The sequence below is a fragment of the Pinus tabuliformis genome, chromosome 2_2, assembly GCF_031772625.1.
Source record: "Pinus tabuliformis cultivar Carrire ecotype Pingquan chromosome 2_2, CPIR1, whole genome shotgun sequence".
NCBI classification, from domain to species: domain Eukaryota; kingdom Viridiplantae; phylum Streptophyta; class Pinopsida; order Pinales; family Pinaceae; genus Pinus; species Pinus tabuliformis.
In genome coordinates, this window is record NC_142300.1 from 627366046 (window position 1) to 627381577 (window position 15532).

The following is a 15532-nucleotide window of genomic DNA, read 5'->3' on the forward strand; positions in this document are numbered from 1 at the left end:
AAAGTAGCGTAAATCATCTTAGGTGCATCTTTGTAGTGGTTTGAGTCAAGTCTACACTCCATTGGTTTCATTTCCGCTACCTTTTGTCTTTAAGAAAAACCATAAAATTAACGCTTAAAGTAAAATCAACTTAGTAACTTTTATTTACTAGGGCTCTGAAACACTAATTTAGATCAGGCTAGTGTCTTGGAGTAGGAGAGTAATTAACTCTCCAAGACAACAAAACCAAACAAGTAGCTTATCTTGTGATAGAATAAATCCAATTGTCTCATTTGTACTCTGGGAAAGCTCCTCTTAAAGGAGAAGCACGAGCTCGTGTCCGAACCAGTGAGGGGATCAATCCTCCCTCGTTGGGAACGACGCCAGACATGCACGTATTACAAACGGTAAACCTCGGATTAACCATTGTCGAGGAGCCAGGGGTCACTTGTCGGTAAACCTTGGATTATTATCAAGGAACCGGCAAGGGGATTGAGCTTGATACTCTGCCCTTGCATTCTGTCGAAGTGTAGACTGTTCCCCCAGGTGCATTTGTTACGGTTGGTAACCTTAGTGACCATTATCTTTAGGATTCTACCGAGGCGACGGTGGAGGGAAGATGCCACTATACCTGGAGCAGACGTCGGCTAGAATCACTTGGATTTTCCGGGGGGTTCACTTCACTCGAGACAGCTAAAGTGGAGGAACTTGTGCCGGTCTATTCATTAAGTAGGTTGCCGGGGTAACTGTTCCACCCACCACTTCTGTACTGAATCCGGCGATGTTGGGTTTCATCTCCAACTAGCGTTTTCGGTCTGGAAGGCTACTGTATGTGCTTGGTTTGACGCCCTAGATTCTTTAGGCGTGTGATTCAAATTTGTTTGGTTCTTTAGCGACTTTAGGTGGTTTCATTTGAGATTTTACTTTGTTTTCGTGTGTAGTAGTTAAAAGTTTTTAGCTGTGGCGGAATTACCGAGACAGCCCCGTAGACTTCGGGGAAAGTCACCTGAGATTGTTACTGGAACTGATTTGTTGAGGAAACTCCGTAGATCACGGGGTGGATCTCCTGAGGATGTCCGGGGTCAGTACGAAGGATTAAAGGTCCTTGTAACTCCTCCTAGTGGCAGTAGAGTAGGTTCACCTGAAGAAGGAGAATCTTCCTTGGTAGTCCATCCAGATTACCAAAGTGTTATAGACATTTTTGTGCCTGGCATCACTGAGCATGAAATTTCAATAATCAAGGGATCTAAAGTCCCTAAACATGTTGTTCCTACCACTAGGGGAATAAGAACAAGTAACCACAACAATTCACAAAAGTTCTCCACCTGAAAACACTCAAAAATAAGGCAATTCTGGATCATGTCAACTGCTCCACTGAGCATCTACACTGAATGTCAACTGCTCCACTGTCTACCTACATTGAATGTCAACTGCAAAGAAGGCTACCTGCGCTGAGTGAGTTTGGACAAGTGGCAGAGTCATTTCTCAAGGTGTTAATGCCCAAGAAGCTTCCAAAATGACACTTGGATCAGGGAATTCGACTGGTGATGAGTAAGAGGTTCCAAATCTCCAAGTGGAAGCAAGAACCTCCAAGTGGACTCAAGAACTGAAGTGGGAGGGGACACTAGTCAGTCCTAGACCAATCTCATGCTGACTCATCCTCTCTCCAATAACCCTATATATAGATCTCTTCTACATGAGATCAGGGAGGCTGGAATTTGGTATTTGCAAAGAATTGTTGTTGGTTTGTGGCTAGAAATATTGGGTGTGTTATGCTTTGAAAGGAGCTGAAGAAGGGATTCCATTCTGCTGGGAAGGAGATGCTGGGTTGGAGCCCTATGGGTTGTATCTCTTCCTGAACCCTGTTACTTTCAATAAAGCTATCTTGATTCTTTCCTATATGCTGGTGTATTTTGTGTAATTGCATTAGTATATTTGATTTACTTCTAATCCTGAATCATTTATGAATATGTATATTTGCCTTTGTATTGTGTTCTTCTCTTGTTGCAAGTAGCTGTTCTCTTGTCACAAGTAGCTGTTCTCTTGTGATCTCGTGGGATTCAAGTAGCTGTTCTCTTGATCGAGCGAGGAGGCAAGTAGCTATGGACACACAAAGAGAAGAGGATCTAGTTCGAGGGACAACCGGAAGATAACGGTAAGTCTGCCGATCTCCTCTCTTTCATATTTCATAAAGGAAGAAATCATGATAGCTGTATTAGTGTTTTGCTAAGGCGTTGTCACACCTTAGGTGGATAGGATCGTCCTAAATAGGCATTTTTCCCCACAAAAAATTGGCGACTCCGCTGGGGAAGAACTTGTTTATTCATTTCATTTGTGTTTTCATCATTTGTTTACTTCATAGACTTGACAGCAACTCTTGAACTGAATCTTTCCCGGATGCAAAGTAAAAGTTGCTGCTTTGATCCAGTATGTTGGACTTGTCTATGATTTAAACTAGATCCACAAATGATTTGATTGATCCTTGTGATAGTCTTTAGTACCCTATCAAAGCATCCCTCTGTTTATACCTTGCTTGTGTTTCTGATTTGGCCTGAAACAGTTGATTTTTGAGCATTTTGTGACCCAGAAACTAAGGGAAACGAGAGTTTCTCTCTTCAGCGGAGGCACTGTGAAGGTAGTCTGCATTTCAACGCAGGTCCCGAAGGGGCTACCTACGCTGAATGTCAAACTGACAGTGTTGGACCTGCGCTGAACCAGTGTGGCCTTGTGCAGCTGGGGTTCTTTGTCCATTTTTGCCCTGTTTTGATCTCTGTTTTTGCAGCCTTTAACCAACATAGGTACTAGCCTGACTAACCTTTTCTTTGCCTGAATTCCACCCCAATTTTTGTACAAAAAGATTGTGAATGTTTTTATGTGTTTGTGGCGTCATTTACAGTCTTCCTTTGCATGAGTAAAGTAGTCTTTCTGTAGCATTTGATTCAGATCTGATTGAAAGTGATCTTAGAAGAGAGCTCATTAGCTGTTTGTTCAGATTGATTATAGTTTTACTTTTGCTTATTGGTTTGAATTTGTTCTTTTCAAAGTATCAAAACGTGTCTTTATTTCAAAAATCGCAAAGTGATTGTAATCTCTTCTACCCTTGTTGATTTCGAAGAAAGTGAACTTGTTTATTTTGATCATTGTAAAAGCAAATTCAAAATTGTGCAAAAAGCTTTCTTTGTAGGCATTTATACTAAGAAAGTGAAAACAAACACCTGCATTGTGCATTTTTCATTTGATAAGTTTGCATGTTGGATTTAGGGAAAGTGCATTAGAGTGTGCTGATTGCTCTTTGAGAAAAGATAGTCGCTCTCTTTTCCCTTAGTAGCTAGGATTTTCAAAGTTGAAAGATTGTAAAGCTTGCTTATCATCTTAGACTGCATTTAGGAATTTGTATCATACATCTCGTGGTGAACCTTGAAAGGCAAAATTTAAAAATATCAACCTAAAATAAACTGAATGAACCTAACAACGCTTTGTAACATAACCCACAACAAATTGGCGACTCCACTGGGACTAGGCTAGAGACGTGTTCCGGCATCGTTAAACATAGTGACTGTCGATCTCGAAGAAGGTGGGTGATTCCTCCTGAGAGTCGGTGGCACTAATACGGATTGTGCTCCCACGTACCGTCGCGTATATATTGGGAGACCCCTATAGGCATATATCTTTTATCCTTAGGAAGCCATGTCGGCCGCCCTACTGATCGCAATGCAGTGAACACAGCATTCACGAAGATCGACCACCCGTACCGTAAAACGTATTCTGTGGTTTTGCGAAAGGTTTGGCACACCCTCTGCCTAGATCTCCAGAGCAGTTTCTTTTGGCCTTTTTCAGACTCTATAACAGAAAAAGTCCATCCGAGCATTTGTCACTTCAGGCTCGTTAAAACATCGAAGGAGACTATAGTCATCTTTAGCTTTTTCTCGACTCCCTAAAAGTGAAAAAGCAAGTTGTGTCTAAAAGCGCCTAATAAAATTCATTCAGTTCGGAAACACAATTTTCCCCTTTTAATATTTTGGTTGATCGAGTAATCCGCAATCGTGGAAGAAATTCAATTGAAACCCCGTCGTTCGCAGAGGCTTACGAGTCAACCGTCTTTGTCTCTGGAATCGAAAACAGTACGGACAAAGCGAACTCGTTTAACCGGTTCAAAATCTCCTATAAAAGTTAGAACTAGTGTTCCAACTACATCTGAGATTCCGGTTACTCCAAACATTTCTGGAAACCCTGCCTCCATAGAAGAAGTTCAACAGCCACAGAGGGACAGTAATACTGATCCTAGTCTGGGGGCAAATACTTGTGTAACTGAACTAGTTCCATCTGTAACCGGTCCAGAGAGTTTTGTTCCTCAAACAACTGTCGCCGACGAAACAACCCCTTCTTCGGCACCAGAAATATTTTACGGACCTGACGGTCTTCCTCTTCCACCTGGTTTGATTGCGATAGAGGAAATTGCAGAGGATCCGCAAGCAAGTACTCCAACCCATTTTGGAGTCGGGGTCACTCTATTTCCTTCGTCAGAAGTTAATCCACCACAAGTGGAGGTTCTTGTAGAATCGCTAGGCAATCTATTGGATAGACTTAAAATGTCTGAACAACTGTCAACATCTAGGACTGTGTCAAACGACACAGCGACAGCAGAAGCCCCTGCCGTCACTCCAACAATGTTTGCCGGCATACCATCTGTCCAACTAGCTCACAACCGCTAGAAGGAGTCCACCAAGGGACTATTTCGACAGTGTGGTCTGTTCCAGTTTGTTCATCCAGAGTAATATCCGGCAACTCTTATGTTGAGACTCGCCAAATTGATCCATTTGGAGGTCAATTTGGGCAATCCAGTCCCCAAGGACAATCAATCTCGTTGAGTTCCGGATTGCTACCGTATGGGGGGCAGTATGCCCTTTCATTACCCCCTCCAGGAGGGTACCCATACGGGAGTTCGCAACAGTATTCAGGTTATACTAGAATTACATCAAGTGGTTGGGTACCTATGCTACCTCAACAACCAAGGGTTGTATATTCTATGCAACAGTGTGTACCTATGACAAACATCCCAACCACACCGGCTATTGTAACAGTGTCACAAGTTCAAGCGATGCCTGTTGCATGTCAACCTCAGATTTCTCAGGTTGTAATGCGACAACCACTTGACCATGGGTCACAACCACAATCGCCAACTGGTGGGGCGACACAGGTCCAAACGGGTACAATTACCCCACACCTTGGTCCAACGATTAGCATAGCACAACAGAACATGGCTTCACAACCGTGGCTAGTGCAATACCAACAACCACAATTCCAGTAGGTGTACCAAGGTTCTGAGCAGCAGATCTTTGTGAACAGTGGACAACCGTATATCCAAAACGGTCAAAACCAACCACTTTACAGTGGTCAAGTCCACCAACCGTATCAGTCATACCAACATCAATTACATTATGCTAGTATGCAAAGGCCCACTGCTCAAGCGATTCCATCGTACCCTGGTTATGCTTCGCCTAACCTGAATCAACAGTTACCATTCGTGGCGACTTTAGAGTTACCCGATTTACACCGGTTAACCAATGATCTGATTGCTTATGCCCCTTGGTGGCCAGCGATTCCTCACAAAATTCCATCTGACATTCCTAAATTCAATGGAAATCCAGGTGAAGACCCATCGAATCACGTGATGACTTTTCATCTGTGGTGCTCGTCGAACACCCTGAACGATGATTCGATCAGGCTTCACCTTTTTCAGAGGACATTGACAGGTCCAACGGCTAAATGGTATATTGAATTACCTAGAGCCTCTTTCGACAATTTTAGCTCCCTAGCCACGACTTTCTTAACCCATTTTCAATTACCGATAAGGTATGAAATGGGGACAGAAATATTAACCAACTTCAAGCAGACAACTGCCACTCATATATCTGATTATATACATGAATGGCGTCGTCATCGTAGAATGGTTAAAACATACGTTCCTGATTAGCTGTTAGCTGAATGGTTTATAAAGTCATTACTTCCTACTATAACGGAAGATGTGGCAAAGGAGGGAGTCGTAATGGAGGAGCAAGTTATCGCTCGTGCACAATATCTAGACTTAGTTTATACTCAGTCGGGCACGCTCTACGACAAAATACCTAACGCCCCTAGACCGGAATTTTCAATTCCTCCTCCTCCAAAATCCAATAGTGACTCTCATGCCGGTGATGGCGTGATTGGCACGGCAAACGTGAAATTGATAAAGGCTTCGTCTAAGAAAGCCCGTAAGAATTAGGATCAAAATGCGAAAGAAGAAATACTTGCTTCGGAAGTAAATGCCGTATCAGCAGATAAAGGCAAAGAAACCAATCAACCAGGAAGCAAGAAGAAGCAAAACAAAGGGAAGAAGAAGAAACAGGGTGAATCATCTCCTGGAAAAAATTCTTCAAACCCTCTTAGGAAAGGGAAACCAAATTATCCATGTAAAATATGTGATGAAGAGGATCATTACACAAAGAATTGTCCATTCAAAGCTGAATTAAAGAGGTTCTTTAAAAGTTCCCAAACCTCAGCTGTGTTAACTGATCCATTTCCCAACCCAGGTCAAAATCTGGTTGATAGTGGGAATGCTTCCCCGTCACAAGTTCTTATGTTCTCGGTTTCGAAACAGCAGAATGATGCTTTGATTTCGACAAGGAACAAAGATTACGGGAATCCTCAGCTGTCGAACGACAAAGGTAAAGATCAACCAAGTAGTTTGACAACAACTTCGACAGAAGTTGTACCGCCCATCATTCCTGAATTAACAATAAAACCGCCTAAGGGAGTAGTACACAAGTCGAAATTTAATCCTCGCGCCAGGGCAGCGCAGCATTATAACATAGTGGAAGGTTTGGCCCAATCGCCATCCGCTATGTCGACTCTTGAAGTATTGCAGAATTGCCCATCCCAAAGGCAGGCTTTGTTGTCAGCTATTGGTGGGGTTGATCCTAGGGATTCCAATCTTGTATCCTTTGATCACAAAGGATACGATCCTCAGTTACCAGCTCAACTAGCTTTCCTTATTCAAGTGAAAGCCCTCAACAAGACTGTTCACAGAACAATTATTGATGAGGGGGCATCTACATGTATTATGTCGATGAGTTGCTGGAAAACTTTAGGATCTCCAACCATGTCGCGATCTTTGACGACATTAAAAGCTTTCGACGGAAGGACTTATACCCCGTACGGTATCCTTAACAACTTGAAGGTTGAACTGGGAGGAAAAACTGTAGAAATTGATGTTGAGGTCATCGACGGAAATCTTGACTACAACATCCTACTGGGTAGACCATGGATCTATGCCATGGCAGTTGTTGTGTCGACTTATTTTAGGAAGATTGCATTCCCGTTTGAAGGAGGGATTACGGTCGTCGACCAACAGAACTTCCTCCCTAATGGTTCACAAGTTACAGGAAGCATTCCCATGATCCATGAGAGCAACCATTCGCTTCAATATATCAGAGTAGGATTATTGAAAGACCCCACAATGATGGGAACTTTCGTGCTACCACCTCCTATTTACATAGGAAATATACCGTTTGTAGCAACCTGCAACATGATATCTTCCACGAAGGTCGCAAAAGACAGTGTCGACATGGATCATGCAATTTTTTTGCCCCCAAGCCCTATAGAAATATTGTAGCAATCAATGTTTCGAGCATGGGAGGCGAACCCAAATCAACGCTCGTCAAGCGTTTGGGTAGATAGGTCTAAAGAATATGCTACCTCATTAGATCCCTGGTCGAAAGTACATGGGACTGACGAAGGAATCTTACAATCAATGTTTATTGAGGGGGCACCATGGAATGATCACCACCATCGTTCCCTTCTTCCGGAATATGAAGAAGATACTCAACATGACCTTTATCACCCTTCAGTTTTTGAATTCCTAACAAATACTGTAAATACGGTGGATTCCGAGCGAAACTTATCCAATATTGAAGAGACTATAGCCATAAATATCTCAACTAAAACAAATGTTGTAGAGAATATTTATGTCGACAAAGGTTGTTCCCCTTCAGAACTGGAAATATATAATGCTCTTTTTCGCGAATTCAGAGATGTCTTTGCTTGGTCATATGATGAAATGCCAGGCATTGACTCGAGTATCGTTGAACATGAAATTAAAATGTATCCTGATGTCAAACCAGTTAGAAAACGACTTCGGCAGGTGCACCCCAAGAAAGCCACTGCCATTAAGGCAGAAGTTGAAAAACTTATCCATGCTGGATTCATCTACCCGGTTCCTCTAACCGATTGGGTATCGAATATTGTCCCTGTTATGAAGAAACAAGGGACAATTAGAGTGTGTGTCGATTATAGGGATGTAAACCAAGCTTGTCCAAAGGACAATTACCCTACACCCTTCATCGACCAGATAATTGATGAATGCGCTAGATGTGAAATCTTTTCATTTATGGATGGATTTTCCGGGTATAATCAAATAAATATCCGCCCACAGGACCAGTCAAAGACTGCATTTATTTGTCCGTGGGCCACATTCGCTTATCGAAAATTACCCTTTGGTTTAAAGAACGCAGGGGCGATGTTTCAGAGGGCAATGAATTATGCCTTCCATGACATCAAGAGCATCGTTCAACCTTATCTCGACGACCTTCCAGCTCATTCGTGAAAGCGGACTGATCATCCGCAGCATTTAAGAGCGATATTTCTACGTTGCCGACACTACAAGATAAGACTCAATCCACACAAATGTGTGTTTTGTGTCGGTTCTGGACGTTTACTTGGCTTTTTAGTCTCTAAGGATGGGATTCGTCTCGACCCCTACAAGGTTCAGGCAATCATTAATTTGCCTCCACCTTCAAATTTGCTTCAGATTCAAAAACTCCAAGGGAAAGCAAACTTTCTGAGGAGGTTCATTCCAAATTACACAGAACTTGCTAAAGGTTACACTCGTCTTTTGAAAAAGGATGTACCTTTCGTCTGGGACCAGGTGGCACAAGCTTCCTTTGATGCTCTGAAAGATTGTCTAGTAAAAGCATCATTAATGTACACCCCAGACTATCAAAGAGATTTTAACCTGTATCTGGCTGCAGCGGATAAGACCATTGCAATGGTTTTAGTTCAAGAAGTCGATGGAATTGAACATCCTATATATTATTTAAGTAAAAACTTAAATGATACAGAAAGTAAATATTCTTATGCTGAAAAATTAGCGCTTGCAGCTGTTCAAGCGATTCAAAGGTTTCGACATTATGTCCTCTTTCAGAAAACTACCATTATGTCAGATTTCAACCCCATGACTTATATACTGTCGCGACAGTTGCTGGGGGGCAAATATTCAAAATGGATAGCGATCCTTCAAGAGTTTGATCTGGAATTTGTAAAATCCAAATCAAAGAAAGCTCTAGTTTTCGCAGAATTATTATGCGATCTCCCATCGTCGTCCAACAATGAAACATCAGAAGAGTCAATCGTGGACGAAAGTTTGTTTCTGATATCTACAAGCGATGAATGGTATGGAGATATCATAGTTTATCTCCAAACCCAAAAATTCAGTCCAAACACCTCTCACTCCGAACAAAAACGTATACGATACCAAGAAAAAGACTACATGATCGTTGGTGATACACTTTACCGTCGTGGTATCGATACAGTTCTGAGGAGGTGCCTTACCCATGAAGAGGCCGAAAAAGCCCTGAATGAGTGTCATTCAGGCGCGTGTGGGGGGCATCAATCTGGATATGAAACAGCACAAAAAATCTTACGAGCGGGATACTTCTGGCCAACCATGTTCAAAGATTGCATAATCGCAGTCAGAAGTTGCCATGCTTGTCAAATTTTTGATAGCAAAACCAAAAGACCACCCGCACCTTTACAGCCAATAGTTGTTGTTGGGCCTTTCGCCAAATGGGGCATCGATTTCATGCAATGTAACTCCACCTCGACCGGGGGGCATGGGTATATTATAGTCGCTGTTGACTATTTTACCAAATGGACCGAGGCGATGCATACATTGGATAACACTGGTGAAACAGCTGCCCTTTTCTTTTTCAATCATGTAGTCGCCAGGATCGGCCTACCACAGGCTATAGTTACAGATCATGGATCGCATTTTCGCAATCACATGATGGTCGAATTAGCTGCCAAGCTAGGGCTATCTCACGATAGCTCTACCCCGTATTATCCTCAAGCCAACGGACAAGTTGAAGCAATCAACAAGGTCCTGAAGCGTATGTTGCAAAGGATGATCGGGGTTCATAAAAGAAGGTGGCACCTAATCCTGTACTCAGCCTTGTGGGCTTACCGAATGTCGGTAAAGAACGCGACCAGGTTCACACCTTTCCAACTGGTGTATGGCCTGGAAGCAGTCTTGCCAATCCAGTGCGAAATTTCGTCGCTTAAACTCGCAATTGATCTCCTCCCCGGAACTTCAAAAGAAGAGGCTCGTTTCTTGGAATTAATCCAATTGGATGAAACCCGTCGTGACGCCGCTTTGGCTAACGAAGCCCATAAGAAACGAGTCAAGGCGCAGTTCGACAAAAATGTCAAACCCCGTGTCTTCTTAGAAGGTGATTTGGTCTTGCTTTATGACCAAGAATCCGATAAATTGGGAGCAGGTAAAGCTAATTCCTTATGGATGGGCCCCTATATTGTTAAAAGGGTGTTAGCAAAAGGGGCCTACGAGTTAACAAATTATGACGGAATTCCACTGGCGCAGCCCCGCAACGGGTTGTACCTCAAGCGTTACTATGCTTAAATAGTAACCTGCATGCTTTTGTTGTATTTTGTTTTCGCTAAAGTATTTGTTCTAGTAGAGTGATCCACCTTTTTCATTTGTTGCAGATGTCAAACCTTCTGGAGACATGTGTTGGATATGCCGACGGAGCGAGTCGTAGTTCGCGGAACCTATCCTCCGCGGCTTGGGCCATTTTTGATCCAAGCGGCGAGTTAGTAAGTTTCAGAGGTGTGTGTATTGGGAAATCAACGAATAACATCGCTGAGTATAGCGCGTTGATAGAACTACTCTCTAATGCCATCACACGTGGCATATGCCGACTAATTGTCAGGCTAGACTCACAGCTCGTAATACTACAACTCAATGGTATATATTCCGTTCGCAACCCAACTATTTATCGCATGTTCCTAAGGGTTAAGATTTTGGAAAGACAATTTGATTGAATTCAATACCAGCATATTTCCAGAAACTTAAACACATTAACCGACTCATTAGCAAATTATGTGTTAGATAGACATTTGCAACATTTATAAAAGAGACACATCATCAATGATTGTACATATGGATCATGTAACTCAACCAGAATAAAACTCGAAAATCAAAATATATATAAGTTTTTCATCGTTCATACATAATGTTCTGTAACCAAGACAAAATCGGTCGTATGACCCAAAAACTCAAAAATGCTAGGGGGCACCCTAGCCTAGTGGTGCTCATGATAGCACGTCACGGCCTGTGCAATCATGCGCAAGAGACGAGTCCATCGTCTAGGCACACCAGTAGTATGTCGATGCAGTTGTAAAGGTAACTCATCAATCCTCACATCGGGAATGCCGAGAGTAAGGCTCTCAACCTGCTCCTGCACAGCTGTAAGAGTCTCTGCCACATCAAGATCGCGGAGAATGACCCTCCCAGAAGTCTCCCCTGCTGGGGCAGCAACTGGCGCTTTCGGGCGAGCTGCTAGACGAACAGGACCAACATCTGCACGCACACATGAGTTTGATTAAAGTCTTGATAGAATAAAGCACAAGGACATTATAAGTAAGAACAGTAAACAGTGATATGGTCAAACGTTTTACCAATAGCGCCCCACTGTTCGCCGTCCGGTAGCACCAAATCCGGATCACCTCGAAAATCCATGCCAACATATGGGTACTTAGAATAGACCATCTCCTGGCACTCGAACCACCTGAAAAAGGTATCAGTGAAAGTAACCTGAGATTGACCGGCATGCCTAGACATGTGGTCAACCCATCTCTGCATGCGTGGCTCGGTAGGAGAAGGCAAGTCGAGTGCGATATACTGAGGTTGCATCAGTGGTATTTTCTCCAAGGCAAAGGCAGTCAGAATAGAACCATACCCAAAGTTCTTCAGCTTCCCGTCCTTTACCTTGGTCAATTGACTTTTCATCTGAGCAAGTACTGCATCACACCAGTTGAATACTTTTGGTTGGAGACACTCCAAGGCGTGCTGCACATAAGATCTATTGGCAACATGTAGAGATGTGCTACCAGCCATCCTACCAATGGTATACAGAATGGACCTGAGAGACCTATCAGTGATCTCACGGATAACCACCTTGCCGTCTCTGCTCGGCTGGGAACCTTCCCTGCAATACTGGCGGACATAATCTCTCACGGAGTCATTCCCTCGGGCCGAACCTGACAAAGAAATGGGGGCACCCCGCCTTGACAATCCAGTCAAGAATTAAATGTCCTCTATGGTCAAGGGGATGGATTTTCCCATAATATGGAATACTTGGTTAATGGGATCCCAAGCATCAAGCATATACTGCAGTAGAGAGATCTGTGCTCTCATGCTAGAGATATGGAAAAACTTCAGCAGGCCACAGTTCCGCAGCGCCTTCACCGTGACAGGGTCATGGAGGGCAATCATGTCCTCCTCTTCATGTTCTCGTTCTCGCCATGTAAGGGACATTTTGCTCAAAGATCCCTGCAAAAAAAACAAGAGAAGGAGTAAGTTCCTGAGTTTGATGATAAACTGGCAAAATTTCATCAAAAATGTGCACAGAGCTGTTTTTTTGAGATCAGTGCAGTTGGCAAGCGTCCTACCTACGTTGAAGGTCAAACTACCTTAAGGCAGCTTGACATTCAGCGCAGGTTTCGAATGGACTGCCTGCGCTGATGCCAGAGCGCCCTAATGAAACCCCAGGGGCTCATGGGGGCAGGAAAACAGGCACAAAATTGGAAAAAGAAACCATGAAAAGAAAGAGCTAGAGTTTAGCTCCTACCTGGTCCAGACGGCGCTGAAAATCGTCCGCAGAATCTCCCGAAATCAGCTGGTGAAAATCAAGGGGGAAGAGGCACCTCCAGAGCTCCAACAAACCAAATTCAAATGAAATGGTAAAATGAGAGGTAAAAACACCTTTTAATAGCTTTTTACGTAGTTCAAAGCGAAATATTAGGGTTATGATCTCATTTTCATGCAAATATTATTCATTTCTAACAAAGTTTGTTGCAGCAATTGAGAATGTAGTACTATCCTTGAAAAGAGAAAAGCTATTTATGATAAAAATCAAAATTTTGACTATATGATCGAGCAGTTTTAGCATAAAGTTCATGCTCGTTAAAAAATAAACGCAAGATCCGAGCAGTTTTAACGCGGTCTTCATGCTCGTTAAAAAATAAATATAAGCAGTGAGCAATGTTTCCTCCAGAGTTTAAGCTCATTTTTAAATAAAAAATGAACCTATCCCGGTAAATAACCGCTGCGATCGTAAATTTATTAGCCATAAAAGCCTTGGTCATGTTTGCACCTGCCACCTCCATTTTCATTTGGCCGATCGTTCACCTCCATATGATTGTTTACCCATTTTGAGGAACAGCTGCAAAGAGTGATTTCACCTAGCCATCCTTGTGACACTGCAGTGATTGGAAAATTCCAACCTGTACCTGGAATCAGTTGCTATCCCTGTTTATCACTCGTTCCTCAAAAGACGAGTCTTCTTTAAGCTCTTTTCAACTGACTCGTAAAAAATGAAAAGATTGTCGAGTTTTGGCCTTCCAGCTCGTTAAAGGGCCAGAAGAGCTATCCCTCCTCTAGATTTTAATCTTTTTGGACCTGAGGGATTATTGCATAAAAAGGTCAAGCGCTTGTTTTATTCGGCTCGTTAAAGTTATTGAAAACTCATCCCTTTTGTATTCTTTTATACTTTTTCGGACTTAAGGGATTAGATGACGAAAAAGGATTTTTAGAGTTAACTTTATGTACCTTTTCAGACTCTCTAAAAATGAAAAGGACCGAGTTATCCTTGTCGTTAGACTCGTTAAAATTATTAAATAGCGACAAACTTGTCTTTAGACGAGAATGAGTTTCACTATCGCTAGGCTCGTTAAAACATAGCGATGGGCTTGCCCGAAGGGCAGGTTATAGAACAAGCCTATGTTATCCTCCTCAAGCTTGACAAAAATAAAGAGGTACTGGTCAGCAATGACTGGGGAAAAATTGGGAAAAATCAAGAAAAATTTGATGGTAGCAGGTCGCTCTTGAACATGACACTTTTCCTCCGTATCACATTCGGGTTGGGTTGTTTCATTCACCGATCACATCACCATGGTCTTGCCATACCATCCATATTTGGGGTAATGCTACCGATCCATCGCATCAGTGTCGCCATATGTTCAAGAGAAGTCGTTCAGAAAGAGTCAACCGGGTCCCATCCACTGCCATACATTATCCTTCATCCATTCATGACCGCCACCCTGAATTATATGTCACAGATTGTTTTCACCTCCATTAAAATCATTAGCTCCGTTCCATGTCACTGATGTGGGATTCATTAAGGCCCTCCTTTGACAGATCGCTCCTTGTTGACATCAGCTCATTATCCAAGGATTTGATCTAGGAACAACCCCTTCAGTACTTTGAAGCTTGCATGCCTCAATGGCAAGTTTCTCACTTCCGGCGACAGGTATACATCAATGACCTTCGACCAGAAGATTTTTCGTGGTGTTCAACGCCAAGTCCTTTATTCACACCACGTGAATTGTACTGCAGTACCTTGAGGGTCATTATCATTATCGGTGATTCCTCTCGCGCTTGTTAACGGTTTACATCATTGACCGGTAATCAAGCGATGTCTTTCCATGTTCGACTTCAGCGCAATTCTCACATGGATCGACTTGTACTTAGAGTGAAGATCGAATGAGTTTGAAGACCCCGGATCTAGTTTCATCCATCCGGGCTGCGATATATACATTCAGGAAAAATAAAGACATTTGACACGTACATCATTGCAGCAGATGATCATCCTACTCAAAGGATGATAATTTCACTAAAATTATCAGTCTACCATCAGACGATCGTCTGTTCTATGTACAAAAATGAATTTATAAAGTTGAGCATGGGAATGCCCGCCTCAGCTAGATCATGAAAGCAGTATGAATCATAATGTATTGTATTGTATTTTATTACAGGTTTCCTCCCAGCAGATGGATGAACTTTGGACCCTCCTGGATAAACCATTTCACCCGATAAATAGCCTCATACTTTAGGGGCAACTGTTATAGACATTTTTGTGCCTGGCATCACTGAGCATGAAATGTCAATAATCAAGGGATCCAAATTCCCTAAACATGTTGTTCCTACCCCTAGGGGAACAAGGCCAAGTAACCACAGCAATTCACAAAAGTTCTCCACCTGAAAACACTCAAAAACAAGGCAATTCTGGATCATGTCAACTGCTCCACTGAGCATCTGCGCTGAATGTCAACTGCTCCACTGTCTACCTGCATTGAATGTCAACTGCAAAGAAGGCTACCTGCGCTGAGCGAGTTTGGACAAGTGGCAGAGTCATTTCTCAAGGTGTCAATGCCCAGGAAGCTT